Below are 27,136 nucleotides of genomic sequence, written 5' to 3' on the forward strand. Positions count from 1 at the left end.
TTTTTTTCTCTTTTTCTTTCCTGTGTGTGTGAGAGAGATGCATCGTTCCAACTCAACAACCAGCGGTCTCTGTTGACCTAGTTCTGCCCTGGACACAGGGCACTTTAGAGGGGACAGGCCTCCTCTTGGGCCCGTAGACACACAGCTCAGGACATACTGTAAGCGCAGTCACAAAGAGAAACAGGAAAAGCAGTGCACATTCCCATCCATGTCCTCACTGGCGTTTCATCCATGAGGTTAATTGAGTGCACATCATTGATCTTGGATGTGTCCAGCTGACAAGGATATCATTGACAGAGTGACAGTTGTTTGCATCCTAGCAGAGCATTTTCAGTTTAAGTGACATAAAAGTGTGGTTAGACCTTTAAAATCTATGTACCTCGTTTGAATTCTTTTTTAAGAAAATCCCAGGCACTCTGAAGCCACTAGATGCAAGGCAGAAGGTTCCCTTTTGCTAAATTTGAGAAGATGGATATAATCTGCTGCAACAACAACAAAAAAACTCTTTTTTAAACACTATGATAAACTATTATTTCTTAAATGAACCTGTGGCTTATATGACTGTAGCCTCTAAAGACGTGTGCTGTCTGACAAGCTGCTGAGAATGCTGATCTGTGTCATGTGCGCGCGACTGTGCACGCTCACCACAAAAAATAAAAACACAAACAGACGCGGGCTCTGAGCTTTGTGTTTTGAGTCATATAGATTCCTCCCACGCAACATGACCTTTCAGTTGCTCCTCATATTATGAATATCTTAATTTGGTGAAACAAAATGTGTGATGTGTGTATCTGTCCTGCATTTTTTAATGCGCTCTTACGTGCTTTACGTCCACCACTCCAAACTGTGGAAGCAACACACAGGTGTTTTGTTAATGTCCCAAAATCATATTTTGAAGATGTTTGCAAGAAATGGCTGCTGAAAAAAACTCAAGAGAAGCTGGCACCTGTTCTTGAGGAGAGAGTTCCACGGATGCATTTTACTCAAACGGAGCCCATCGAAGATTTTTTAAAGATGCCTTTCATGCGCATGTATCTTAATAAGTCAACAATCCAGTGTTAAGGCGAGCAAGCAGAAAAAGAAACAAGGAAAAAAAAAAAAAAAACAAGCCTACACAAACTTTCATGATAACCACGGGAGCTTTTCTTTTAAAGAAGAACCTGGTGGTGGACGGTTTGAAATGGAGAAATTAAAAATAAATAAATAAATCTCTCCACAACTATTTTGGCGCTCCTTTTGCAGTCTTGTTCTTCATCAGTGACCTTTAAGGGGAACCGCAGCCCATCAGATAATTGCGCCTGATTACTGTTTCTTCTTTGCATTCTGACTCTGCATCAGCCCACACATTGGGCAAATATTCAAATACTGCCGCATGACTGTGAGCGTGACACTCCTAAACACACGAGCGCACAAGCCTCTTCACAATTCGAGACACTTTCATTGAACTCCGCAGAGCTCACCTACCAGCAGACGCTAAAGTCATATAACGACAATGGTTGTATAATACAGGTGGCAGACATGTGTGTTATGTGTATGTCTACAACTTGTTGCTCTGGTTTTTCAGCCCAAGGGCTATTTAGGATTACACATTCGGTTTTCAAAAGAATTCATAAGTGGTGTCAAACTCAATGAAGAGATGCACATTATGTTTAAAAACCTCCTCATGGCATTTCAGTTTTTGTGTTTAATTTCGCAAGTTGGCTGCGGAAAGGGGGTGATTTAAAGAGCAGATAACACCCCCCTTTTCTCATGAAAACACAATCTGTTTTTCTAAAAAGAAATTTGGTCATTGCGTGCGTTTCCCTACGAGCAGGCATCTACAACGCTAAAAAAAATTCTGGCTTTGCAACCAGTAAGCTGTGTCATTTCAAATTCCACGTGCAAATTGTGATTTTATACATCCATATGCAATTTTTGAGTAGATTTCACACGGAAGACTGAAAATGAGCTCTGTAAAGCTCTGTGAACGAGTCCAGGGTCAAAAGCGCTGACATTTACAGTAACATAAAAAAAGTGTTTAACCTTTTTTTTTTTTAAATTAATCATTATTTTCTTGTGATCTTTGTTTTTCTTATTGCATTACCTTCCAGCACCGCGCAGCCCACGTTTAGCAAACCTCTGGCGCTCTTTTGTTTTTCTAAGCTTGATCAAGAATGCTTTAAACTTAGGCTAAGTAAAACTCACTTGTTCATTTAGGATGTGGTGGTTTTTATATGACAGTAGTGGCTTCGTCTGTGAGTTTTCTTCCTCAGCAGTGAACGAAAATCCATTTGAACTGATGCGCCTGACCACATGCAGCACCTTTTGCTCCGTTGTAACAGACCAACCAAAAGGGACTCAAAGTACGTGCATGGATGGTCGCCTCACCCACCTTTGCGCACCTTGAAAAAGGCGAAGGCACTGTTTGTGGACTGGTGTGCAAATGTCACACTTTCTGCAGCAAGTAAGATTACTGTCCCATAAAAAAACTGTTGTCATCAGACTACAACACAATGATAAATCAGAACTTTCAAAGCGTGTGCATCTTTTTACGCAAACATACAAGTGATATTGCCCCAAGTTCACTTAACAGCCTGTGATAATATGGGTTTATTGTGGAGCTGGTTTTGCAAGTCAGCTAAAACGGGCCTCGATCTTTCTGTTGCTATAGCCTACACCAGCAAATCCCACGTTGCGTCTGAAGACTTTTGGAAAGCCTCGATGCAGGCCCGTCGTTCCAGGCCTACATGCTTTTAAGAAAACATGAGGGAAAAGCTGCTGCACCTATCAGAGAAGCGATTTTTATGGTTGTTTCTTAGTTCCGCCTGCAACCTTTGAAATGTACTTCCTCTCCGCTGATATCTGCAGCCGTTTCAAAAGCCCATCACACCAAGCTTTTTATCACAGCATGCCGTGGCAGCCTGCTGTCAGGTCAAAATATGTAGAAGCACGAGGCAGGACGGACTTTTATGGTATATAAAATAAATGATCTGGACTGCAAAAGAAATGCGTTTGCCGTGAAGCTGAGGGGGGAGGAGGGCGTTCTGTTGGTGACTGCACTGACACCAACAACTTCCTGACGCAATGCCACTGTAACAGCGCCGGGGAAACAGGTTGCTCACCTTTTATCCGATGAACCAACATGATCCTATTTCTGCATAGTAAGCCGTCTAAGATGTCCTTCCCCTCGGTTCCAAGAACGGTGACGGGTTCGTTGCATCAAATAGTTGTCTGTTTATGCTTGTGTTTTCTGCACCAACATACTTGTTGCATTATTTGCTTTAAAGTCCTCTCCGATTCAGGAGACAGGAAGTCAGTTGACCTGGAATATAGGTGCCCAAACTGCCCTTGCATCTGTTTTTGCTCGACGAAACCTCTTCCCCGCAGGAAAAGTGAACTTTTCCGTTTTTTATAACCATTGAAAGGGAGTAACCTGACAAAAGCAGTGGATCGACGGGATAAAAACTCCCATACAATCCGTCTTTTATGCTGAAGGAATTGTGAATTCATTAACTGCAACGATTTTTTTTTCTTCTGTAATAAACTGTTGTATCTGCTTCCACTAGTAGTAGGCAGTTACTCCGCACCTCCTTGCCGCCCTGCTCTCTCCGGGAACCGGGAGAGTTTGAAGGCGAAAACTGCGCAGACTGCATGCCTGCTCCTTTTGAAGAAGCGGTGAATCGGAATAGTGAACGGCTGTGAGTGCTAACAAAAAGCAAAATTAGTTGGCTGTTTTGGAATTGGTCTGTATTGAAGTCCACGTTACAAAGCTGCTCCGTGCAAATGTAGGCTACAGTTTCGCTACGCGCGCACGGGCGCATCGACCTGTAGTAGCCTGATCACGGGCAGCCTATCGGACCTGTAAGGGCGCTGCGTCCTGAGCAGCCTGTCTGTTTCACTCTGAAGGGATGCTGGTCGTCCCAGACACGTGAGCTGAGCTGATGAGACGACTTTGTCGCGGATTTGGATGAGGTGCTCTCTGTGCGTTAATGGTCAGGCGCGCGACTGAGGCTATAGTGCGCTCAGATGTTGTCCCCCCCCCCCCCCCACCTCCCCTTCTTCTTCTTTTTCTTTTTTTCCTCCCTCGCTCGGTCACTGTGTGTATCCACCGCTCCGCCTCCCCCTTTTCGCAACATTGACGCAACCAAAAATACTGGAACAAAAGAAACAACTTCCTTGAAGCTTTGCTGAAACTGCACTTAGTCGGAGAATGGAAGCTTGTTGTCAACTTGCCTGGATGGAAATGTCGAGGTGATGGTGTCACCGGTGGCCGGCTGGCAAGCGGGAGGGATGCGGTCGATCACTCCGGAACGCACCCAGGCGACCGAGTAAGTGCCATTAAACAGTCACTTGAGTCATTTTAACTTTTGCTGCGTGACCTCTCGAGTAGTTTTTGCCGAGCAGTGTCAGTCACCATAAACACAAAAGTAGGTCTCTACGATCCTCTGCGACACTTGGCTCAAAGTAAACTCCCTTTATGTAGTCGAATTGACGAGGCCGAATAGAAGTTACAGGCCAGTCTATTCGCTGTGTGCATGGCGTTTTTCCATATGACAAGTTTGTAGCCTTCTGGTGGCATTTAGGAGCCATTTGACAACGGTGGCTTTTCGAAACTGTCAACCCAAAGCACAGGGTTACAGCTTTGTTACGTCCAACGAGAGCCAGGTATCGGTTTGTAGGGTATTTGTGGAAATACACCATTTGGTTAGATGCCTTGTGCATTTCCAAGTCTTCAACACAGGCTACCAGTTTTTTTTTTCATTGTTGTACATGTAGCAGCCTTGAGCGGTAGCCGGTTGCAAGAAGAAGATCCCGGCGATCAACAAACATGTTCACAACAGAATGGCAGTACGCTATTTTTGTGTGGATGTTGTGTCACGATTTTAGATGAAGTGTACAACTTTGCTCTGGGGCTCGAGGCGCACTTCTGACGGACGGCCACTCTGCTTTGTCGCGTCGGTGTTTTTACTGCATGAACAAAGGACTGGATGGAGTAGTCGGCTCGGCACAGAGAGTCGGTGGAGAGCAGGCGGGCTGTTTACAATAATAACACGATCGCGGTGACGTCACCGTGAGTGACAGCGGCCGCGGCCAGTGAGCGCGCCGCTCGGCCATCAGCAACACGCTATATTTGGAAAACGGTTACATCATCGAGGTGCAACAGCGGACTGTCGCGGGAGGGACTTCCGCAGGAATTCTCAATTTGTAGTCCAGAAACAGGACAATGAATACACCACTTTTCACTTTGGAGGCTGAAATCCGATGTTTTCACTAATTCTCTGCATTTCCAGAACCTGTTTGCACTCTGGTGCTGTTGTGTCTTAAACACTGGTGACGAGTGAGTCATTACAATACTAGCACGGCAATAAACCCTTTAGAGTGTCATTAGAAAATGTCAGTAGGCCTATTTGCCACTTTTAATGTTAAAAATGTGTTGTGGAGGAGGCTGCTGTTTAATTCACACGCATGGCTTTCTCAAATAGGCCGAACCTTTACAACCAAAACAATAATGAGCAGCTCCGATCCTCCAAGGACACAAATGTTAGTTTGACACCTTTATCTTTTTTATTTCCCTTTTTAATGAAATGCCAACCTGAGCAGTATTGCTACAAGCTCCTCAGATTTCCTATCATTTATTGCCAAATGCAGTCATGCCGCAGCAACATAGTTATCCTGCAGAGTCTAACAAGACAATATGTAATGGGTACACCTACACGTCCAAAACATAGCCGGGTCGCAGTGCATGGGGAAAAAAAAGTGAGATGGTAAAGTGATGCAAACCCGTAAGCATTCAATGATATTTAACACTAACCCGATATTTTTAATTCCTAACCTCTAACCGCATGTGACTGGCAGCAAAGTAAAAAAAAAAAAAATTAAAAAAAAGGTGAAAAGCTGTTTTCCAGCATATTAGTTTGCAGTGCCACTGGTCACCCCCTCTTGCTTCCTTATAAGCATTTTCGAACATGTTGAAGTTTGTGACAGCTTCAAGTTATGGAAAACAAAAGCTATAGTTCCAAGTGGGAAAGAAACATTCCTGGATCCTAAGAAAAATCAGGTTATCTTACATTTTCTGGGCATGTGTGAAAGTTCAGCTAAATTCAGGCCAAATGAAGCCCAAAGACGTGCACTCATGATATTTGAGCTTTCATTTGGGAAAACTGCTGCATTTCATGTGGTGGACCTGTGTAGCCACTGCGCAGTCTGTTTTTTGGGACTGCATTGAGTCATCCAAAATCAACAAAAAGAAGATCTGTGCCACTGTTAATAAACATCTTGTCAACTTTGAAACTGACAGGCAGACATTCCGCCTCAGCTGTGCACATTTGTTCAACCACATCAGAGTAAATCAGAAGTAAGAGTCTGCAAAGCTGCAACAGAAGACAGACAGAATGTATCAGAAATGATCTTCGGCAACGCATGAGGTTCGTGAAGCGTCTCCAGGTGAAATGCTCACAGGATTTTTATTTTTGTTTTTGGTGCAATAACTCACAGGCTGCATTACAGTTTTCCAGTTCATATTGCTGTTATTATTCGCTCGTTCTATCTGGTCCGTGATGTCGTTAACATTTTATTTCTACGTGTCTTTCAGTCAGTTTAGATGTTGGCAAAGGTATTAAAGTGACTAACAATGTAGAGATTTTTGCACATTGCACACAAGTTGAAAGAAAATCCCCTCTGTAACAGTTAAATAAAACCAAACATTTTCATTTATATTTGTATCCGGGAGGACTGCTTTGATGTAACATGGTCAAAACTAAACTATGAGAACAGAGCTCCATCTTGGACATATTTTTTTAATGAGAACAGAAAACCATGAAAAGGAGCGGGGTACTAAAAACAAGCGTGCATACTCCATTGTGTTAGACCATTTAATGTACATATTGATGTAAGGTTTTACATCATGACACCTAAGCTTTGATTAGGTCGCTGCATTTGAGAATAATACCGTCAGCTCACCGGGGGAAGACATTTCCTCGTGTTAGGAACACTACAGTGTTCAAAGATAGCGGCAGCTTCACAACAAGATATCCTCCAAAACCCTGACCCGGTGTTTTTTTGTGTCATCTTAAAATCGGGCTGTGATAGAGGTCAATTGAACACCCGCATTTTTATATTTACAAATTTTAGAACAGAACGAGAACAGCAGTCTGGACTTTGCAAAACAGGAAACTGAGCATATCCCGACAGTAAAAGTGAGCTTAAGAAAGAGATAAAAGGCATTTTCCATTAAACATTATGTACTGCGCATGCTTTCATTCTAACATTCCATTTTCCTCCGTACTGTCAGCTTAGATGTTCAGGGTAGCAAGATGCCAAATAACAAATTAAACTCCTCTTGTAGTTTTTAAATGTGTATCTGAGTGTATTAAGTATGGCTTTGTGTCAAAACGAATGCACAACATTTCAATGGACATGAATAGTCTGCATTCATAATGCGCTTTTTGAATCTCTTTGACACACTCAACCGCTCACACGCATTCTTACTGCTTTTCAACCTATGTCATGCTTTTTCTCTGTCTCACACGCACCCCAGTGTATGCATCGGCACAAAGCGAGGTTCAGCGTCTTGCCCGAGGGGAAGCCAGGGATCGAACCACCAACCCTCTGATCGGCAGACTTAAATGATTTATAAGGTATCACTATTTACTTGTTTATTTGAATTGTTTTTGGCTGCAGAGTGCTGACAAGCAGGAGAAAACCACTCTCTTAACATTTTTCTAAATGCTGACATAAATACAGTTTGAGCATTTGAGCGCTGCTCAGCACTCATGACCACAATTAATACAAATCTGTTGGAGGCTCTTAGAATTTCTTGAAGACATCGTTCCGTGCCTTTACCTGATAAGAGCTCAGCTCCAGCTCCACCTGGACAAAGAACAAAAAACACTGAAGAACTTGCAGAGAAACAAAATGTCAATCAGAAGTCTTCGGCGGTAGTCCAGTAGCTTGCTTTTGTTACATGAGTCACCTTTAGCATTGTAAACACCAAGAGTTCTGTTTGAACTTCGCTGTGCCTTATTTAGCAAATTTCCTATTTGGCCTTACAATTAAATGAGGCTTTTTGTGCACTTCTTGTTAGGTAATTAGCAAAAACAACGCAACCCACTATATCCTGATTCTGAAATTGACTAGTTTTTATTAAACTGCACACTAATGTGAATATAATCACTATCATTTACATGCATTATTTCTATCATGGTTTGAGTGGAGAGTTGTGGCCTGTGGTGAAGCTGCTGTTAAGATTATATTTCTTTTCCAGCAGAGTCATCCTCAAACTTTTATGATAGGGAACGTCGGCACAAAATTTCATCTGACGTCGACTTCAGGCAAAAAAAAAAAAAAAAAAGTATAGCTGTTGGCCTTCAAATGCTTTATTTATTTCAAGGTAACGCTGCTGTCCTAGGATTAGATCTTGTTTGCATTTAGCCTTAGTAATCCCTCTTAGCAGTCTGCCTCAATAAAGAAAAAAATTACTGAGGGGTGTGGACAATTCACTCAAGATAAGGAAAAATACAACTAGACCAAGAAGCAACATGAATCGTGTTTTGTTGTTGGACTTAAACCTATCTCAAAAGATCTTTGATTGGAGCAGAAAACCACCCTCGTTATTTTACAAACCAGCGAGGGATCTGGCTGCTGAACTTTGGATGTAAAAATAAATTAAAAAAAAAAAAAACATGCCACAAACGTTATAGTCACATCTTTCATGCATCACGCCTGGCATCCTTGGGCCTTTTGGCACGTGATTCTGTGTGTAGCATGAAAACCAGAATCACGCAGTTAGCTTGAAATCTTTAGCCGTGCTAAAAAAAGAAAAAGAAAGCATCCTCACACATTAAAAGAGAAAAATCAGGTTACTCGTGAGTTTTGCCAGTGACAGTTCTGCCATTTTTTGCAGCCTGCACAGCTGTTGCAGTGTCCGCCGTGGATCTCTTGCTTATTCTTTGACACAGTCTTGCCTATCTTTCCTATAACTAAAAACTTTCCCCTCCTCTGCCTTTGTTACTATTGGGGCTTGTAGAGTTTTGCAGCTTTAATTGTCCCCTGTAAGTTATGTAGCCTTAGCCTTCTCCGTGAATTATGCCCACTTAATTTGATTGCTATGTGTGAGAATGTGTGTAAGATTATAGAGAGACTAAGTAAAAAGGGGCTTCTTGTACTGTAACATCTGAACTTTCTGGCCCAGCATGTGATAGTGTTTAGCTGGCTATAAAAGCCTTTTTTTTTTTTTTCACTTTTACTTTAAGCTAAACAATTTTTGTCATGGGACTTTTTTTTTTTTTCAAGGAAAGTTTGTCAGAGCGCAAACTAAAAAGCAAAACTTTGAAATGATTTCAAACAGGAAATTTGCATGCGTGGAAGTTGCGTGTGCGCGCAGTTTTGACAGCGCCCAAGGGTTAATGGGACCATCCTCGCAGGCTTTGTGCTAAAAAGAGGTCAGAGGTCGCTGTTGTGTTTTCAGGATGACCTGCTAGTGACTATTAGTCATTGATAAATGTGATGTCCCACAAGTGTGCGGGCTGGACCCCTCCAAAGGGGGAGGTGTCACTACACGCCCCACACTAACCTCTCAGCCAACCCCACCTCAACCAGTGCATAGACACATGCAAACACACACACTCTGCCCTGCTGACAGGAGCACAAGGGGGCAGCTGCTACAGATGTCTGAGGGGGGGAGGGGAGCAGAGGAGACATCAATGGAGAGTCTCTGTAGGATGGAGTTCTCTGTGGGGTTTATTGTGTTCTCTAGAGACCAGGATGAGGGAATAGGCCATGTTAATATAGTAAGCTTATAGTCTTTTATTCATTCTATTTTGTTTGTTTCCTTTATTTTGTCAGAAAGGCCCCACTGAGATACAACATCTCAGTTCTGGTTGATTTCTCAAAAAAAAAAGATCATCTTTTGCTAGGCTCTTTTTTTTTTTTTTTTTGTCTCTTTGGAAACCGTAGTGCAGTTAAGGAAAAATGGCAGAAAAAATTCTTGAGGAAAAAGTGAAATATAGTGCTGTCACTAGCAGTACACTCTGTCCTCGTATTTATCTACACGAATCACAGTTTGTACGACTGGATGAGAACACTCGAGCGCTGCTTTAAAAGCTGCTTCCGCAAGGACTTGTGGGGCAGAATTGTCTCCTTTCTTTCATAAAAGATGGCCCAGTGTTTCCAATGCTAAAGGAGATAACGAAAGTAGGCACTGAAGCCCCTCTCCTTTGCATTCAGAGTATTCAAACAGCTCTTATCACGGCTGCTGCTTAGATACATTTGGGTCATTTCATTCGGTTTGGAAACTTCCTGAGCTTAAAGACTATTCGACCAAATCCCTCGTCCTCCAGGTAGTCCTGGTCGAAGATGGCCGCACTAAAAGCAGAATTACATGTAAAAGTTGCACGTAAAGTGTTAGTAAAATCAAAGTGGCACAGGACGTAAAAAAAAAAAGCAAATGTTACTCAGGTTGATTATGACAAAAGGATGGAGAAGTATTTCACGCTGCTTTGTTGATGAATAATTGAAGGATATAACTTGGTTTCACTTTGTGTGGGCTGTCGGAAATTTCTTTGCGTAAAAATGACGACGGAATAAATGGACACTTAAACTGATCACACTTTTCCTTCTGCGAGGAGAAAAGGAGAATGAATTTCACACCCTGTTGATTTGTAAGGCCTAATTTATTTCAAGGGCACGCAGGACCGAAGCATACAAAGCTAACAATGTGAGCATTCAGACAAAAAAAAACTTGGGAAGTCGCCTGCCGATGCTGTAAGTAGACATGTGCAGACTGTCTTCTGTGGCGTATAGGTTTATCACTAGTTTTAATGTACCCCTCAGCCCTCTCACTGCTTTTCTGGGTTTTCAGAGCGTCTTTTATTGATATTTGCTATTCTTAAGCAATAAAGGATTAGTTGTCCTTGCGGTTGCTACTGCCTATTTCTCCGCCGTTTGATGTTAGGCTGTACCGTGTCTGGTGACGGTGGGAAAAGGGCCGCCTTTTCAGTCGTACAGGAGAGGAGAGAGCCAAAACAAAAATGTGTAAAACTCTTCATAGAATGGGAAGCAGCTGAGTGTGGCAGCCAACCATGCACGCAAGCCATCTAACATGAAATCAAATTACACTGAACTAAAACTACCCCAGCATGGCAAGTTTGCAGCCGGGTTAGCCTGCTGTGGCCAAACAGCATGATACATGACACTGTGGCTCTTGTTCAGCTCGTCTACCAGAAGACAAGGGAGACTCTGCCTCAACCCACCTAATGAAGAGATGCATTATGATGTGATTTCATTTAGGCCTGCAAAAAAAAAAAAAAAGAAAGAAAAAAAGAAAGAAAAAAAACGCTGCTGCGAAAAACTGAGCCGTCTGAGTAGCATGGTTCATTTGTGTAGTAACATGTGACTTGTGTTTTCGTGAGTCATAAGGATCTCCTGCTTAATGGAAGGCAGTGTGCGCTCATGTGACGGTGACACAATGCAGGGTGAACTGTATAGTATTCTCCAGAGCTTAGCTTAGCTACTGTTTTTGGCGCTGCTAATACAGACACATAAGTGTCTTTGTTCATTTTTGAAACTCAGCAAACCTCAATTTTTGTCCGTGTCCCTGGGAGACTTTGGGGAGAAAACGTAACTGTTCAACGTTAAAGAAAAAAAAAAAACGTTTCTTGGTATACTCGGTTGCAGAGCTGGAAGTATTGCATAAGTGCATTGTGGATATGAATGTGTGCACTATGATGAGCGATGTGTATGTGTACTGCATCATAATCTTCCCATGGTCACAGTGGTGTTTTTGCTGGCTCATCCCTGCCTCTCCACATGCCTGTTTAACAACACAGAGCTCCTCCTTACTGGCTTCCTGTCCAAACCAGTTTATCTGTAAACAAGTGTGTTTTTTTCCTCTCCGCCCTATTGTCCACACTACACCAGAACGCATATACAATGGGCGCCCTCTTGCTCCCAGTCTGCTTTTGTCCTCCAAAAGTAGAGAGCATTATGGGTTTTTTTTAGTGCAAAGAAGTCGTATGCTTGTCGAAAAGTTTTAAAGCAAGAGAAAGCTTTCAAATGTTGTTGAATTCTTGACAAAAAGTCAACTTTCTGTAAAGGACACGCTGAAAGACACATGTGCCTCTAATCACTTCGCTCACCCTAAAACTGATAGCAGTTTTTTCTGGTGCTCCCTGTAGGAGCCCACTATACAGCAGGTATATGTTATGTATTGTCATTATGTGTGCATTGGGATGAAGCTGCTGTTTATTTTGCCCAAGGTACACCGTGCTACACCATAGACGTGATAATAGCAGGTTTATTGGAGCAGTGCCCAACCTGTGCGTTCTGTAGCCACCACAATGGGGCTGGCAACCTGGCCCCTATGTAAAGACAAATTAGTCGTGCCACGATTTTCTGAGGGCATGGGCTCAGTTCAGCTACACACAAGTCATTCTGAAAAGTATGGATAGCAAATCAATGAGAAGTTTTAAAAAATGATGCAACTAAGAGCGAAACTTAATTAAAACTAGAGACGGCAATATGATGTCAGCGCATTTAAAGATAAGAAAGCAATATCCTCATTCAAACTGTGGAAAATAAGCTTACTCCAAAGTATGACTGGGAGGGAGAAGTGCCGCTTGAACGTCTGTGTTTACTATCCCCTGTTCCTCACGGATTCAGAGGTGGCTTCTTTTGTGCTTTTTGTCCCCTAACATCATTCTGTTTGCATCTCCCAGACTTCAGGACTTCACGTTGCCCTGATAATACACACATACCAGATGCTATCTGTCATCTTATGGCCGCAATCATGTGCCCTATTGTGCGCCACTGTGCTGACCGTTGATAACGACCCATTCTACTGTATGTATAGGGGACACATTTCAAATAGACATTAATAGTGCTAATATCAAAGATGGCAAGAAAGGTATTGCAGTGTATTTAGCATTCCTCCTCATCCGCAAGACCATGCATTTCATCGAGACCGCTCCTATATACGGCATACTGTTACAAAGGCTCTGGTACGGCTGCACATCTTGAAAAGTTCTCTTTCTAACTTGCGAAGGGGAGAAGAGGTACTAATAATCAGGGAGTGAAAATGCAGTGGCAGACAGATGACTAATTTCTGTCATCTTGGTGAAGCACAGCTACTACTGTAACCCTGAGGATAAATGCAACTCATTGCTGTGTTGTTGTGGATCACTTAGACAACTCACAGGCATTCATTGTGCTTACAGGCACAGAGTGGTAATCACTTTAGTGTTTTTCTTTCTTTTTGTATGTGTGTGTTCTTGTTCTTTTTTAAATTTTTTTTTTAGATAACAGTGTTTGGTATACCAATAGGTTAAGAAATCGAAAGCAATAGTAATATACCCAAACATATACATTGGTTTTGTCTATGAACTGGCTGCTGTGTCCTAATAAGGCCATAAGTATTGATTTGATCATGCTTTTGATTTCTCTCACTCATCTGCTGTTATAGAAACTATTGGTTTTTGCGGTTGTTTTGAAAGCTGTATTGTGTTGTCGGCGACGTGTAGTCCTTACTAAGAATCGTGGTATTCGTTTCATTTCAAAAGCCTGGTTTGAACAAGTTTGAACGTAAAGGTTTCACGTCAGTTATTGCAGCAAAAAAGTCACTGCGGGACTCAATGAGTTAATTTGTCCGTGTCTGTTGATCGTTGTGGTGGGCTGCGAGATCATTCGAGAGTGCATTTTCGGCGTCCAATTAGCTGCGCGGAATCCACCTCGCATTCAGCCAATAGGGAGAATGGGAGGCTCTATCGAATTTGAATGAGGAGTGTATCTTTCGGCGCCATTTTCGAGTGAGCAGCGATTGCCTCAACAGCTGCGGGGAGAGGATGCTGCGAATGTAGAAAGCTGTCGCTGAGACGGGGAAGAAACCAAGCGGTTAAAATCAAACTGCGCTTTTAGAGGCAGAAAAGCCTTATTTCAACGGAAACACAGGTAATTGCAGCCGCACATTTGCGAATGCGTTTTATTTGGACAGTTTCGGCGGAATGAAGGAGAGGAATACGTGGAAAACAGGAGGGACCGACCGTGGCGGGGAGACGTTAGCCGTTTGGCCAGCTTTGCCAGCCTGTACTATTCATAGCTGCTAGCTTGCTAGCTTAGCGGGCTAGCGCGTTGAGAGGGATTTCTGACTTTGCTGCGCTGTAACGGTAGAGACGGAGAAAAAAAAGCGCTCATACAGCGGGTTGTTTTATTCAGGAGGTGTGGAGGACTTATTTTATAAAACGCCGACTGGATGGGAAAATGATCTCACATCAAGGCACTATGCAACTTTGGCATTATTTATCAAAGTTGAACTATAATGGAGTATTTATTCCGCATTGGAGCCCAGTTTTGAGCGGGAGGTGCAAACGCAGCCAGGCTCGAGCAGCGGAGAGTCGGCAGTGTCAACAAATGCACACGGCACATACGCTGGCTTGGGAGGGAAAAAATCAAAATGAGAGACCAGAGCAGACACGGTGCCTTTGGTGGTAACTTAATTTTACCAAGCTTGTTAGCAAAGGCAGACATTTTGTCCGAACTGGCAAATTGCATATGTGTTGTTGCAAGCGTTTTTTTTTTTATTTTTATTTTTTTTCGTTTTTTTTTTTTTTTTTTCGTTTCAGATTATTAGACAGAGGACACCTGGTAAGTTTAGCCTTATATCGTCGTGTGACCCTTAAAGCCTATAATAACGATAACGATCAAGCCCGTTTTTAGTTTCCTATCTCTTGCAAAGTGGTTGTTAACGTTACTGGTGACAGCTCGTTTGTTAACGTATCTCCGCTGACTGGTGGCAAATCTTCGAGTTGTCCAGCGCTGCGTACTTCACGTTTTCATCCGTAAAGATGCCGATACCTCAGATGAACGTTAGCTGATCTCGTGTGGCTCTCTGCCAAGTGACAACTATGACAGGGCGCAACTTCTGATGGTTCAACTTTGATGGCTGCCTTAAACGTTAGATGAAGGGGTTTGTCTTAAACGCGATCGGTATTATAAAGTTGCGTCAACGTTCGTTAGGAGTAGAAAAGAAAGAAGATGAAAAATTATATCTCATGTTGTGGCGTCCTTTTCTCACGTTGAAATTTCTTTGCTTCATCGTAGTCTGATGCAGAAGACTTTCAGTAGTTGCTTCTCGTCTCCTTTTTGCCTTTTTTCTTCTCCTTTTTTCCTTTTTTTTTCTTCTTGCCCACACCACCATCGCTGCACTTCAGTGTAAACCCTGATTAAATTTAGATATAGTGCAGGGAGGGAGGGGGGTCGAGAAAAAAAAGACCCCTCCTGGTCTTATCGTTTTAGTGAAGAGTGACCTGATAATTAATAACGGTCTTGACTGTTTATGGCACCTTTTTTTTTTTTTTGCGGCTGTTTTTTTCTTCTTTTTTTTTCAAGAAAAAAAAGAGAACGTTGACAGCACTGCTTGACAAATTCCGCATATGAGAGGAAAAAAGAGGCTCCACATAATTGTGCGTCTAAACCCGCCCCTTCTACTTCCTTGTAAGTAGAGATCGGTTTAATGTGTTACATAATGCGAGGCCTTCCTATCTCCTAGTGTTGCAATTACTCAAACAAACAAATATTCACATAGTGAAAAATTCCGCCTAACATTGTTTTTTTTCTCCACTATTTTCTGATCAAACTGACACATTTCGAGCACATCTGTACGTTTTTCTTGCTCATGTCTTTTTCTCTCTTTTTTTTCTTCTTTCTTTCTCCCAAGGCCCATCAAATCTGACAGTGTGCTTACTAATAGCATTTTTCCAGGATTTTTATTTTCTCATGCATTCTGCAGCAGTAAGGTAATGAGTCGAGCTTCAATTTCACTAAGGCACCCTGTGTTTGAATGAGAATCTTAACTAAACAGCTTAGCTGTGCTCTCTGGAACAGCAGCTTGTACCCTTTACTACAATAGCTGTTGCAGAAATGGGGCAGCATATTCATTGTGATACCGCTCTGCTCATCTTGTAAGATTTTGTTTATCTTTGTGGGCATTTAGTTAAGGGAGACAGAAATGAGCTTATCTGATATGAAGGGGGGACCCATCATGTACACAGCAAAGTAGAGGTACATGAGGAGGAAATCGCTGTACAGCACATCTGATTTGCCTCACTTGTGAAAGAACTTAAATATGTAGGAAAAGAAGATGCGCATCTCATGGTGAACAATGTACGAACTACTTAAATTTGCGCAGAGTTGACCGGTTTTACTTTATAGCAAAGCTGTGTTAACTGCCACATGCCTCTGTGCATGTATCTCGAATATATATGTCAAAATTTCCCTTATGTAGTTGGAATAATTGATAATCATGAGAAGATGCTGTGTCATCATAAATCTGATGGGGGTGGGGTGGTGGGAGAAGTAGTTTTGGACGTTACACCTAAGCTCACTTTGAGTAGGACGTCGTGTAAAGTGTTATATGGACAGTGTCGTCATATAATTACCAAATAAAAAAATAAATAAAATTATAAGCTTGTTTCTCAACATTTAAAAAGAATAAATAAATAACAAACTTGGCTACTACAGACAGCCTATTTTGTTCTAAACTTGAAACTGTCGTCCTCATGGTGTGTGACTGTCCATTCAGCCTCATAGATGTTAACTTTTTTTTTTTTTAACTAGAGGACACATTGCACCAAGGCTGCACTTTAGCATTAAAAAAGATGTTTTTCATTTTTTTTTCAACAATGTTCGTCTATACAGATAAATATAAGAATTAGATACGATGCAGAAAACGTTGCACTTGGTGCTGTTGGTCTATTTGTCAAAAGGGAAAAATTATCAAATGCACACGTTTATATAGGTGGAACCTATTTAAAATTCAGTTGAGGCAGCTTTTATGGTTACTGGAATCTGGTTCATTTGGTGGGAGTGAGACTTATACATGTATACATATTTATATAAATATTTTTTTCAAATTTATTTCATTTAGTCTGTTGCAGTGTGAGTATTTTGCTGAAATGTTTTTTTTTTTTTTTTTTTTTTTTTTTTTTTGCAAATGTAATGGTCTAGAAGCCAGCAGGTTGCACTTACTCAAAGTGGATTTCTCTTTTTATATATATATATATATATATATAAAATTAAGTGTGTTAGCAATATTTCATCTTTCTTACTTGTAACTTAGTTTTGCAATGTGTATCTTATGTGCCCAGACAAGTGAGGTGGGTGTAAATATATACACATTTTTTTGAAAGGGAGACTAATAGTCTTGCTTTCTTTTTTTTTTTTTTTTTTTTTTTTGTTCCCCCTGCAGTGCCTACTGTTAATCTGCTTTAAATGCTACAGGTTTATGTTTCTCCCTCCATTCTCTGGTATTTGCCTTTTCACTCTCCCTGTAAAGCACCGTTGTGCTGTTTCAGTCTGTTAGCATGACATTCTGTGACTCATCATTCTGTCTTCTCGGACCCCTCTGGCAAAATGGGCTCCCACCCCCATTTCCTGGTGAAATTGTGCCTCTCTTCTTGTACTTGCTCGCATGTGTTGTAGCCAGACTGCAGAGAACCCCCACCCCTCAAACCCCTTCTTTCTGCACCACTCAGCACAAACTTTATAGTATTCAAATTTGCTGCAATAGGAACAGGTTTTCACGGGTCTTGTTGGTTATTTTCCAGGTGGTGTTTGGCCTTGGTTTCAGCTCTGCGTCTCAGCAGCCTACAAGCAGAAGCTGTCAAATGATCAGTCAGTTTCTCCTTCAGACATGGTTCAAGTTCTGTTATCGTTTGAATAGTGGTCAGTCTAGCTAAGCCTCCAGTTTAGATGTTATCTTTAGGGGGGGTGACTGTTTATTTTATGCAGATGCATTTTAACTGTAAAGTTACTTTATACTGATATTATTAGGGTCAGCAGTGCAGCTTCTTACAAGCATATGTTTTTGCATTGGCTTTAATTTTTCTCCTACACTTTGTGCTGCAACACTTTATAATTACACCTGTTTTGAAGGGGTGGATTATTTAATTGGAGAAGTGTTTTTAGAAAAAATAAATCTCAATTTTGTGCTTAACAGCTGTTACTTGCTAAGTCTATATAGTCATAATTTTCTGTTAATCTACTTAATTTAAATTGTGCCCCCCTTTTTTTCTTTACACATCCAAAGTCAGGGCCATCAGTTATAGATGCTGATGTGTGTATTTGGGCTGGTCAGTGTGTTCATTTTGAAGTAACAATTTCTTCAGGAGTCAAAGGGGCTTCTTAAAAACTTTCTCTGGGAGCCTCTTGCTTCTCAAAAACTTGCTGTTTTGAATTAGAATTATTTAATTTTTTTAATTATTTTAATTGTTGTCATAGAGGTACTTGTGGTGTTTGGCAATGTGTTTAGACAGACATTAGCAGTTGCAGTGCTGGTGACTTATCTGTTAGATAATTACATTTTCTGTAGTAATATGATAACCTCCAACTGTTAGATCTTGACATAGTGAGAGCATGTCTTTTTTTTTTTTTTTTTTTTTTTTTTACTGGACACACATGGTGTTTTTTTTCCTTTGCCACGAACCTTTCAGTAGTTCAGGGGTGGCAGATTAGCCCAAAAAATATTAGGTTATGTAATTAGATTAGAAAGATTTTTCAAATCTTTTTTTTTTATTATTTTATTTTTTAGATTCAGATTAGTTTTTTTTTTTTATTTGTTTGTGATTCTGTTTCTTTGTTTTAACCCTGATAACCCGTCACCTGTGCTTGGGTGTGCACAGAGAGAGAAAAAAAATATATATATATGTTGTTCACATTGTGAATATCTCATTTGATCTGCTTTGGAAGTTTGGAAATAAACCAAATTAGTTTCAAACGTGATATCAGTGTGTGTAGTTTTGGAATTACTGTCATAGCCAGCGTTGAACTTTTGATGTGCATTTGTCATTTTGCAGCTATGCAAGTCTTAGTAGGTAAGACAGGCATAGGAGGGGGAACATGGTGAAGTCAGCAAAAAGATTCTAAAATGACTGTGATTAATTTGTTGACCTGAACACAAAAGAGTTATGATACAGCTTCTGTTGTTTTTGTTTATTTATTTATGTGTGGCAGTATATAAAGTCAGGAAACGGGGTCATTATAGATTATTCAAGTTGCAGGAAAGCCTCAGTATTTTTTTATTATTATTATTTTTTTTAAGCATAAAAGGTCATGGGTTTTAATGTGGGCTTAAAAACTTTTATTACTTACAATAAGAATACCTTTTTATTATTCAATAAGAATAATGTTGGTGTCAGTACTTATTGGTAAAAATTGTATCATAGTGCTTGACAAGTGCATGGGTGTGTGGATCAACTTTAGCTTTGCTTCCTCTGTTTTTCTTGCCTATGTGCATACACACCTATTTGGATCCCAGTTTCAGACCTATTCATTGTTCCATTTTGAGTCATTCGCAATAATGTACAAAGTGGTGGCAGTCGTGTTTAGGATGTTTTTTATTATTATTATGGGATAAACTTTTTATTTTTTTGATCATTTTATATATATATTTTTAATGGTTTTGGTGCCCTTGTTTTCTCCCCAAACTGCTGGTCAAGTGTAAACCGAATCCCCTGGTTGTACTTTTGAAATTGCATCATTGTGTGCTGCGCAGTCTGCATCCTGTTTATTGCAGCGTTGTCCTTTTTATATGAGAGAAAGAGGAAGCTGAAGACAGTTTTAAATGAAGGGGTAAATTACTGGAGAGATGAGGAATTAATTTGTTGGAGACTATAGTACTGTTTAAAATAATACACTCTTTGTATTGTGGAAGCAGGCACAGTAGTTGTGTGTTTGGATTAAATGTTTCTCTACACTTTGGACACTGGTGTATTTAGCTGGCAGATAGTGTTGCGAGTCCAGGGGTGTTCTAATGTGGCTCACACACAAACTAGAAGTGGTTAAAATTACTTTACTATTTATTGATAACTCTCCAAAGATGTGTTCTGCCCTTATTGCAAGCCATGCTGCCATTAGCACAGTCTAACTGATAATTACAAGTTGCACCAAACTGCATTAAGACATCGGTTATTATCATACCTTTGATTCATTATATATTAGAAATCTAAACTTTGTATTCCCCTGCATAAAATAATTTTCAGTATTGCTATGATGTTCCTCAAGTGTGAAGAGGTGTTCTGCCTCATTTACACCTGACAGTAAATGGAAGGATTGGTGTGTAACAGCAAAAAAAAAAAAAAGACTCGAATGTCACCCATACCTTCTGCTGTTGTCCTGCGAAATGAGTTTATTCAGATGTGCAAGTAGCTCGTGTGACCGATGTATGGCTGCAGCCTCCAGGGGAATCCCTGTCATTCCCTCTGTGTCTGCCTTCACATGTTCCACTGGGTGTGCAAATGTAACAGGCTTCTCTTGGATTAACACAAACCATTAGAGCACTGGTGTTCTGTAGAGAACAAAGCTGTTTCTCATTGGTAGCATCCCTTGTCTGCTAACAGTAAAACTCTTCATCACCTGGCACCAGCCCCCACCAACCCAAGGAAGAAAAGGGGAAAGAAGAAAAGTTAAACAGATTTTTACCTCTTTTTTTTTTTTTTTTTTTTTTTTAAATTATTATTATGAATGAACTGGTGTTGGACAGATGTTGAAAATCATTCGGATGCGAATATTGGCCCTGTAGCTTCTGAAACGTTTTGTACTAAATTCTACAGTTGTGGCACAGTTAAGACATAGTATATTTTTAGCGTGTTTGCTTGTCTTTCCAAAAGTAGCACAACAATGACTTGGCTAGCCTAACACGTGGTGTTTATCTGGCTAAGAGTGTAAAAGTGACTGATTTGTGATTGTAAAGTGACGCGTTTTGTTTGCATACCAAAGTGAAAAGAGAAGAGCCATTGTATCCATAATCCCCTTCCTTTGCATTCTAAATTGTCTAAATAGCATGCATCAGTGGCAGTTTTAAAATGGATGTTTTGACGTGAGATAGGTGGCGTGGGCATTTCTCCACTGCTTGGGATGTCATTGCAAATCTCTCCTTAGTTTGTGCTTATACAAGCAGAAGACTGAGTAAAACACACCAGAAGAGGCCAACCCAGACCACTTGATCTGGGGAGGTGATGGTTGTCATGTCCGTGTCCCTCAGCCCGGCGGGGTGTGGGAGGTTACTTGACCTCTCAACCTTGGGGTCAGGTGACTCTTTGAGGTCATCATACGGGGAGCAAGTGTCAGGAATGGGTTAAAAGGCTGAGCAGCGAAGGTGACATGTCTGGGCATGCTTCCTTAAAGTTGAGGGAGAAAAATAGGGAGAGGTTAGAGCCATTGAAGTAAACAGTTTTCAACCAGACTTGTAAAGGAATGATAAGCTTAAAAGGAAATGATGCAACTTACCTGATTTGTTCCTCTAGTGTTTTTTTTTGTTTTGTTTTTTTTTAAATTATTATTTTTTAAATTATTCAATTTTTTTCCCCCTCAAGGACGGAGAAGGTAAAACACACTTTCACACACATTACTGTTCAACATGACAAATTACACATTAGACAGGCACACAGTCATAAGAATAGAAATCCGATTGAAACTCTGAATTAAGAATGCAACCAACATTTCTTTGCCCTTAAAATGAATGTCTTCTTTTTAATCTCTCTGAAATATTTTGACGCCCCCTTTGACCTGCATGTCTTCAAATGTCCTGCCTAGTTTTAGCAGCCCAAACATGTAATCCAGTTGATGAAGAGAAGTACAGTCCAGCTCCACATGAACGGGGGTCAGAGGTGTGGAATATGATTATTATTTTTTTATATGTAGATATATAAATAATTTTTTTTTTTTTTACTACTGGTGTTTAAATTTTAGCTGCTTTCAGTAGCCACCACTGTGCTGACAACAGATGTGAACTCTTTGTGGTCTCCTTCAACATTGTGCTATGCCCCCATACATAAATTGTAATTCCTTGATGTGATGTTTTAATTTAATCACCGTAAAAGGTCTCGCACTAGTTAACTTTTTGATGCTTGTGATTTAAAAAAAAATATAATAAAAATAATAATACATTTATTTTTTTAACTCTGGTCAGTAGACATTTTTCTCATTTGTCACTGGGAAGATGCTCCAAATTGTGCAGATGTGACCCCAGAGTTACACAAACTGGCATTTGAAAGGCTATTTAAAACGTTTTGTGTAGGTTGTGTTGAATTTTCACACTAAATAAGCTTGCGCTACATTTTTTTGTTATATAATCATTTTAAAGGATTTTAAAAAAAATATTCAGTTTAAATTGCATACACAGTTAAAAGCTGGTCTGCACAGGCAGCTTACTGCCCTCATTGGTCCTCACTGTGTGTTTGACCCGTGATCTCTTACTTTCTCTCACCTGACTATTTCAGCCTCAGCCGTTAATGTCCATCCTCAGAAAAGGCATTTGATGCCTTAAGACAGAAAAATGTGACTCCTCCTTTAAGTGTTACAAATGCATCACATACACTGTCTGCAATTGAACTAGACTTCCCTCAGAGTCCCTTCCCCTGAAGTATTCACTTAGATTGGAAACAACAACAAAAAAAAATTAATCAGTGATGCAGCATGTAGTGATGGCAATGTCAACAGACTCTGTTTCTGAGTAACTGCCTCTCCATTATTTTTTTTCCTTTTTTTTATTATTATTTTTTTTTTTTTTAGCTTTACTGCGAATTATTAGATTAACTCCTGGGCTTTCAGCTCGCAATTAACTCGGAGGAAGAGTTGTTTTTATTGATGGGAATGCGATTGAGGAAGAATGCCATTTTGTATTTTGACATGTATATGGAACAGTGACGTGCACAGTTTAAGTCGAGAGTCCTAAAAGTTTTTTCTTTTTCTAAGGCAGTAAAACCTCATCCGCCCATCCTCTGATGGTCAGACGGTGCAAGTGAAGTGCCTCGGTGCAGCCGACCATCTGCTCCTGCTGTTTTTTTCCCCCTCTAGTTGCAATCCTACTTGGTATCTCAGTGATAAAACAAAAAGAGAATATGAGTATATAAATGAATTACTTTTATCTAGAGGGTGAATGAAAGGGATTTTTTATTTTATTTTTAAGAAATGATCCATCATATGAAATATGTCAGAGATTAGGGGGGTGGAGAGTAAAAAAGAAAGAAATGCATGACTTGCCAGTACCTCGTTGGAAGGGGAAGTATGTTGGGTATGTTATTGGATTCTGACTATCGGGTCCATTTCTGACTAAGATCGTAATTACAGGTCCATTGAGACCTCTAGTGGCAACAGAATTGCTACATCTTACCTCCATGGGGATTATCATCAGGATAGGAAACTTGTTGAAACACATGTGCATACGAGCAAGTGTGCATTACTGGAGAGAATGTTTTAGGATTTAGATATTTAGTTGATATTTACTCTTTGAGTGTCTGAGGGAGATTTGGGTAATAGCGCTGTGATTCCTCCAGTTGGCTCCTTTTTTTTAACTTTCTTTGTTTTCTGTTTGTTCTCAGTTGCTCCCCCAACTTCAGGTAAGCTGCGGAGGAGTGACTTTGTTGGTGGGGTCTCGCTTAATGACGCCTGAACACAAAATGTCCTCAAACACTGACGGTACCATGATGAGTTCAGTTTGATGAAATTCATTATTTGAAACAAACAGATTTCTGTTCTACAATAAGGCATTGGATACAACTGTGGAGTTAATTATCTGAGAGTGGTCAGTTATTGAAAGATAAATTGCACTCTTCCTCTGGTAAGCATCCATCCATCAGATAGAAATGCACATTTTAGACCGAGGTGTTTCTAAGGAATGTACCGGGGATGGGATGAAAATGACCGTGTGTTTTGGACATTTCAAAGAAAAGTGAATGAATTCAGAGTTACCAGTTTTTTGGGGGGTTTTTTTCTCCTTGTTAAGCTTGCCTCTTTTTCTTTTTTCACAAACCATTATATTTTATTAGACTTGTAAAATGATTACGAACTCGTTGTGTCAGATGTTTCAAATTAGCCTTTGCAGCACCGGTTCTTAAGTTGTTTCGAACTAGATCGAAATGAATCTGTTCCGTCCAAATGCGTCACGTGATCCATTTCACTCTTTCTAGAGAACTGATCTGCAAAGCCGCTTCCAGCGGCAGTCGTGTATCCGATCTGCTCGGTTTCATATGACGAGATTCCAAATACTGAACCTCACGATGGTGATCTTAGTCACCTTTGTGCATCCAGTGTTGTGGCAACAGTGCTCCTGCATCAGCAGGAGTGTCAGTGTGTATTAAGGGACGCCTACAAAGAAATGTTTCTCAGAGTTTGTTGTGGAGGAACTTTACAGGCCTGCGGAGAGCCTGACTTCATCCTCGTTGAGCAGCTTTGGGTCATTAAACTCATCATCTAACATCAAAGTTAGTCTAAAGTTGTCCACCAGGGTTCTGAAATCTTTTTAACTTTGTAAAGTTCTTTCCACAAACTTTAGACTTTGTAGTCTTTCTTTTTTTCATGCATAACAGGAACTCTGACAGACTTCTGTCTAAAAAAAAAAAAAAAAGTACTGAACTGTATTCTCTTTGTGTGTTTCAGAGGGAGACGATCCCAAGCCCACTGAGGACGTGGGAGGAAGACTTAAATCTTGATTCTGGTGATCATCTGAGCATCTTTAGGAAGACAAATGATGCGTATCTGCAGCTGTTAGTGGTAAAGGTAAAGGTGTAGGTGGGGATTTGAAGCCTGGATGATAAGGGAAGGAATGAAGATGAGCCAGAAGCAGAGGAACCATGGCTGCACCTCTGGTGATGCCGTAGCAGCACGGAATGGTTTGTGGGTGACTCTGAGATGCAGGCCATGCTGTGCTGCCGCAGCAAAGCCAGAATCTACATCAGATCTGTCACCTTGCTGTCCCTGTCCTGTTTTTATCATTTCCCTTCTTAGAGATGACTAATGTATCACTGTTTTGGTTAATGGTCATTAGCAGTTAGGGCTGCATAGATGACCGTTTTCCCTATGAGGAAAAAGTTATGTGGCTATTTGTTTCTCTGATCAGCTGGTGGCCTTACTGTAGCAGCACGTAAATATTGGAGTTCAGACTAGTTGAAGTCTCCAGTATTAATCGTGCTGCTGAAGCAAAGCTGACCACTCACAACCAGCATCACCAACCACTGCTGCGTGTTCTCAGACCAAACAGCAACATGATGCGGCTTTCCATTCCTGCAGGTAGCATGTTTAAGAATTTTAATCACTGGTAGTTTCACAGAACTAATTTATATTAACAGTTAATGTTTGTTTGTTGTTTTTACTGTTTGCTTGGGAAAATAAAAGTTTTAAACGCTTCTGTCTGTAGCGTCTTTTTTGTCGCTATTGAGCGTTCAGCACGCCGTTCAGTTCAGGTGTTTTGTCTTTCGTACCTGAGCCACTGGGCAGTGTCCACAAAGCTGTGGAAGCGCTGCCGTCCTGGAGGAGAAGCGCGCAGCACGGTCCGCGAGGCCCCGATCCGCGCGAGAGCTCAACACAGATAGTGCTCCAAATTAGAGCAGCAACTGGATTATAAACGCGACATTTCCTAATGGAATATGAATGGCATGTGTTCTTAGATTTATTTTCTGCTTTTGAGATGTTTTTCCTAATAAAGAATTTTCGCATAACTGCGTCAATGTTCCACAGAACCCGTCCTACGGTTCTGTCGCCTCTTCGTCTCAGTCGGTGCTGGGTGCAAACAGAATTCGGACACCTCCCAGACACAACGCCTTTAAAATGAGGGGGAAAAAAAGCTTTACTCAAGCAGTGATTAAAAGCTCCGGTATCTGGTCAAAGAGGGGCGCTTTATGCGGAGGCCTGGCCTACATTTTGGATAATGTCAAGATTCAAAATTCATCTTGTCAAGAGATGAGTAACCTGATTACACCCGTTTGAAATGTTGAATAAATTAAAACTCATCGAAGTTAATATATCATAATTTATAAGATTATTATATTTCCTCTAATGGACAGTGAATATTTAAGGCTGTGTGATGTATTAAAAAGGCTTAGGCCCCTTTTATTTTTACCTTCCATTATTTATATATATATATATGTGTGTGTGTATAAAGCACACATATAAAGTCGTTTCCATCCATAGTGGCCTTGTTAGGCCTCTTCTGATACAATAATTTCAAATCAACAGATTTAGGCAACTCTAATTATGGTCAGCCTGGAATTAAAGGATTTCATTTTTTTTTTTTTTTTCGGGGGCCTGGAAATGATTGGAGAGGAAATGACCCTTTTTTTCCCCCCCACGGTTCGATCCTTTCATTATTTTGCTTATATGGAAATGTTTACATCGCATTCAGTTGATTAAAAAAAATATAGGCCTATATATATATATATATATATATATTTAAATGTTTTGCTAAATACACACCGCATTATCACGGCTACTATGTGGACTTTTCTGTGCGTGTGTTTATTAACAGGGTTACGGAAGAAAAAAAAACGCTTTTTCTTTTCTTAAATGGAAGACATGAAATAAGTAAATGGAGGAAAAAAAACTCATCTACCCTCGCATCTTAAAGGTTTGAATTAGCGTTCACTCGCGGGCTGAAATTCCAGGATTTCCCAGGAAAATCCTCCTATACTACTTTTACCCGCGTTCATATCGCTCCTATACAATCTGTCCAGGTGAAGAATTTAACACAATTTAGTTGACGTGAGTTGGCTGAATGGTGACTTAAATGTTCTTTTTAGGGAATCTCATAAAAGGCCCCAGCTTGACCTGGTGTACACGATGCGCTTCGGCTATTGTGTTACACAAATCCTGAGTATATTTATAATAAATAAATAAATTAATGAATACCTTTATTCTCTTTTTTTTCCCTGGCTGCACTTGAATGTGTGTGCAGATGCAATTGAACTATAATGTAGACTGTATATATATATATAATGTATATGTATGCATGTGCTGGCGTGCTATGACGCACATTCTGAATTAGGGTCGGTGCTTACATCACTGGATGCACTTTGTGGTTCGGCTTTAGGATTTTCCTCCCAACTCAGGAGAATAAATAAATAAATCTAGGAGGTCACACTTCACAGCTCGCCCTTTAAATCTTACCCATTTTAAAGGCGACCGATAGAAATTTTAAATAACCAAAAACAAACCTAAACATGAAGTATTCGATCACGTTGCAATTATCCACACAAACGCACCGCGATGTCAGACTTCTAAGTCGTTTTCGCTCACATGCAGATGCGCTGCAGGCGGAATAAGCCCCACTCTGCACCGTTCATTAAACAGCAGGTTTTTGACTTGACGGTCGGATAAGTTATGCAACAAATGAGCTCCG

The 27,136-nt window shown here is 40.6% G+C and overlaps 1 long non-coding RNA gene across 1 annotated transcript; it reads left to right on the forward strand.

The window, feature by feature from the left end:
* The first annotated feature begins 4,068 nt into the window (after positions 1-4,068).
* LOC142396126 (uncharacterized) lies at positions 4,069-25,148 on the forward strand. Its single transcript, XR_012772513.1, has 3 exons — positions 4,069-4,307; positions 7,517-7,616; positions 24,403-25,148. It is a non-coding gene; the product is annotated as an uncharacterized LOC142396126 (long non-coding RNA).
* Positions 25,149-27,136: the final 1,988 nt, after the last annotated feature.

The sequence above is a fragment of the Odontesthes bonariensis genome, chromosome 12 (assembly GCF_027942865.1).
Source record: "Odontesthes bonariensis isolate fOdoBon6 chromosome 12, fOdoBon6.hap1, whole genome shotgun sequence".
In the NCBI taxonomy this organism is placed as follows: Eukaryota; Metazoa; Chordata; class Actinopteri; order Atheriniformes; family Atherinopsidae; genus Odontesthes; species Odontesthes bonariensis.